At 34.0% G+C, this 4,501-nt stretch overlaps 1 non-coding gene across 1 annotated transcript; it reads right to left on the bottom strand.

The window, feature by feature from the left end:
• Positions 1-3,729: 3,729 nt before the first annotated feature.
• LOC112765907 (small nucleolar RNA R71) lies at positions 3,730-3,837 on the bottom strand. Its single transcript, XR_003183961.1, has one exon. It is a non-coding gene; the product is annotated as a small nucleolar RNA R71 (small nucleolar RNA).
• Between the last annotated feature and the right edge of the window lie 664 nt (positions 3,838-4,501).

Below are 4,501 nucleotides of genomic sequence, written 5' to 3'. Positions count from 1 at the left end.
TCAAGCTCAGTCCAAACATACACCAAGTGGGCCCCGGAAGTGGATTTATGCATCAATTACTTACTTCTGTAAACCCTAGTAGCTAGTTTAGTATAAATAGAACTTTTTACTAGTGTATTAGAAGTCTTTTGACTGTTTAGTCTCTGACCATTCGGTCTTTTGATCACGTTTGGGGCTGGCCATTCGGCCATGCCTGGACCTTCATCACTTATGTATTTTTAACGGTGGAGTTTCTACACACCATAGATTAAGGGTGTGGAGCTCTGCTGTACCTCAAGTTTCAATGCAATTACTACTATTTTCTATTCAATTCTGCTTGTTCTTATTCTAAGATATTCGTTCCACTTCAACATGATGAATGTGATGATCCGTGACACTCATCATTATTCTCACCTATGAACACGTGACTGACAACCACTTTTGTTCTACCTTAGACCGGGCACATATCTCTTGGATTCCTAAATCAGAATCTTCGTGGTATAATCTAAAATTGATGGCAGCATTCATGAGAATCCGGAAAGTCTAAACCTTGTCTGTGGTATTCTGAGTAGGATTCCGGGATTGAATGACTGTGACGAGCTTCAAACTCGCGATTGTTGGGCGTGATGACAAACGCAAAAGAATCAAGGGATTATATTCCAACATTATCGAGAACCGACAGATGATTAACCGTGCCGTGACAGAGCATTTGGACCTTTTTCACTAAGAGGATGGGATGTAGCCATTGACAACGGTGATGCCCTACATATAGCTTGCCATGGAAAGGAATAAGAAGGATTGAAAGAAGACAGTAGGAAAGTAGAGATCCAACAAGGACAAGCACCTCCACACACTTATCTGAAATTCCCACCATTGAATTACATGAGTAACTCTATCTTTATTTCCTGTTTATTTATTATTTATTATTCGAAAGCTCTATAACATTTATTATCCGCCTAACTGAGTTTTACAAGATGACCATAGCTTGCTTCATACCAACAATCTCCGTGGGATCGACCCTTACTCACGTAAGGTATTACTTGGACGACCCAGTGCACTTGCTGGTTAGTTGTGCGGAATTGTGACTAAGTGTGATTCACATTTGAGAGCGCTACCAAGTTATTGAAGTCATTGTTGATGATCACAATTTCGTGCACCAACCAGCACATTCTCCATAACTCCCAGTGCTTGCTTAATGGATTTGTTGATGATCACAATTTCGTGCACCAAGTTTTTGGCGCCGTTGCCGGGGATTGTTCGAATTACAATTACGTGCAACCACAGTGCCAAGTTTTTTTTTGATCCGGCAACAGCACCAAGTTTTGGCGCCGTTGCCGAGGATTGTTCGAGTATGGACAACTGACGGTTCATCTTGTTGCTCAAATTAGGTTATTTTCTTTTTATTTTTCTTTTCAAAAAGTCTTCAAAAAAATATTTTTCAAAATTTTTCCCTTTGTTTTCGAAAATTATTCCAAAATTTTTAAGAATGAATTCTAGAGTTTCATAGTAACATGTTGAAGCCTGACTGGCTGTAAAGCCATATCCAAATCCTTTTGGATTGAGGCTTCCACTTGTCCACATAACGGGTATGTATATGGAGTTGGATAAAATATCAGCTGTTGCATGCCTGATTTATATCTTCTAAAGCTGGCTGGCCATTAAGCCATGCCCAACCCTTGGATTGGAGCTTTAGATTAACATTGAAAGATTCCTGGAATTCTTATTAAAAAATTTTTAATCTCTTAATTTCTTTTCCTATATGTTTTTTTTTCGAAAAAAATAAAAGAAAATACAAAAAAATCATAAAATCATAAAAACCAAAAATATTTTATGTTTTTTGTTTGAGTCTTGAGTCAATTTTTAAGTTTGGTGTCAATTGCATGTTTTTAAAAAATTTATGCATTATTTTTCGAAAATTCATGCATTCATGGTGTTCTTCATGATCTTCAAGTTGTTCTTGGTAAGTCTTCTTGTTTGATCTTGATGTTTTCTTATTTTGTGTCTTTTATTGTTTTTCATATGCATTTTTGCATTCATAGTGTCCATGCATTAAAGATTTCTAAGTTTGGTGTCTTGCATGTTTTCTTTGCATCAAAAATTTTTCAAAAATATGTTCTTGATGTTCATCATGATCTTCAAAGTGTTCTTGGTGTTCATCTTGACATTCATAGTATTCTTGCATGCATCATGTGTTTTGATCCAAAATCTTTATGTTTTGGGTCATTTTTATGTTTTTCTCTCTCATCATTAAAAATTCAAAAATAAAAAAAATATCTTTTCCTTTTTTTTCTTTCAAAATTTCGAAAATTTGGGTTGACTTAGTCAAAAAATTTTAAAATTTTTAAGTCAAGTCAAATTTTCAAATTTTAAAAATCTTATCTTTTCAAAACTTTTCCAAAAATAAAATATTTTTCATTTGTTTATTAATTTTCGAAAATTTAATGTTTATATTTTTCAAAAATCTTTTTCTTAGTTTTATCTTTATTTTCGAAAATTATGCTAACAATTAATATGATTGATTCAAAAATTTGAAGTTTGTTACTTTCTTGTTAAGAAAGGTTCAATATTTAAATTCTAGAATCATATCTTTTAGTTTCTTGTTAGTTAAGTAATTAATTTTAATTTTAAAAATTAAATCTTTTCTAACCTATCTTTTTAATCATATCTTTTCATTTTATCTTTTATATCATATTTTTTTCAAAATTTTATCTTTTTTGAAAAATTTGATTTTAAAATATTTTTTCTAACTTCTTATCTTCTTATCTTTTCAAATTTGATTTTCAAGTCTTTTTCAACTAACTATTTGACTTTTTGTTTGTTTCTTGTCTTTTTCAAAACCACCTAACAACTTCTCTCTCTCTTTAATTTTCGAAAATACTTCCCTCTTTTTCAAAAAAATTCTTTTTTAACACATTAATTGTTTTAAATTTTAATTTTAATTTTATTTCTTATCTTTATTTTCGAAAATCATTTAACTCCTTTTCAAAATTTAATTTCGAAAATTTCTCCCTCTCTCATCTTTTCCTATTTATTTACTCATTTACTAACACTTCTCTTCACCTCTCTTCATCTCAAATCACTACCCCTATCCTCACCCTTCTGTTTGGATTCTCCTTTCTTTATTCCTTTCTTCTTCTACTAATAATAAGGAACCTCTTTACTGTGACATAGAGGATTCCCCTCCTCTTCTTTTTCTGTTCTCTTCTCTTTCATATGAACAGGAACAAGGAAAAAAGCATTCTTGTTGAAGCTGATCCAGAACCTGAAAGGACTCTAAAGAGGAAACTAAGAGAAGCTAAATTACAACAATCCAGAGACAACCTTGTTGAAATTTTTGAACAAGAAAAGGAGATGGCAGCCGAACCCAACAACAATAATGCAAGAAAGATGCTTGGTGATTATACTACACCTACTTCTAAGTTTGATGGAAGAAGCATCTCAATTCCTGCCATTGGAGCAAACAATTTTGAGCTGAAACCTCAACTAGTTGCTCTAATGCAACAAAACTGCAAGTTTTATGAACTTCCATCAGAAGATCCCTATCAGTTTTTAACTGAGTTCTTGCAGATCTGTGAGACTGTATAGAAGAATGGAGTAGATCCTGAAGTCTATAGGCTCATGCTTTTTCCTTTTGCTATAAGAGACAGAGCTAGAACATGGTTGGATTCACAACCTAAGGATAGCCTGGACTCCTGGGATAAGCTGGTCACGGCCTTCTTGGCTAAATTCTTTCCTCCTCAAAAGCTGCGCAAGCTTAGATTAGATGTTCAGACATTCAAACAAAAAGATGGTGAATCCCTCTTTGAAGCTTGGGAAAGATATAAGCAGATGACCAAAAGGTGTCCTTCTAATATGCTTTCAGAATGGACCATTCTGGATATATTCTATTATGGTCTGTCTGAGTTCTCTAAGATGTCACCGGACCATTCTTCAGGTGGATCCATTCACCTAAAGAAAACACCTGCAGAAGCTCAAGAACTTATTGACATGGTTACAAATAACCAGTTCATGTACACTTCTGAGAGGAATTCCGTGAATAATGGGACGCCTCAAAGAAAGGGAGTTCTTGAAATTGATGCTCTGAATTCCATATTGGCTCAGAACAAAATGTTGACTCATCAAGTCAACATGATTTCTCAAAGTCTGAATGGATGGCGAAATGCATCCAACCGTACTAAAGAGGCATCTTCTGAAGAAGAAGCTTATGATCTTGATAACCCTGCAATGGCAGAGGTAAATTACTTAGGTGAACCTTATGGAAACACTTATAATTCATCATGGAGAAATCATCCAAATTTCTCATGGAAGAATCAATAAAAGCCTCAACAAGGCTTTAATAATGGTGGAAGAAATAGGCTCAGCAATATCAAGCCTTATCCATCATGTTCTCAGTAACAGACAGAGAATTATGAACAGAATACCTCTAACTTAGCAAATTTAGTCTCTGATCTATCTAAGGCCACTTTAAGTTTCATGAATGAAACTAGGTCCTCCATTGGTGGACGAAATTGTGATCATCAAT

This window comes from Arachis hypogaea, chromosome 2 (assembly GCF_003086295.3).
Source record: "Arachis hypogaea cultivar Tifrunner chromosome 2, arahy.Tifrunner.gnm2.J5K5, whole genome shotgun sequence".
NCBI classification, from domain to species: Eukaryota; Viridiplantae; Streptophyta; class Magnoliopsida; order Fabales; family Fabaceae; genus Arachis; species Arachis hypogaea.
This window is presented reverse-complemented; position numbering and strand designations above follow the sequence as displayed.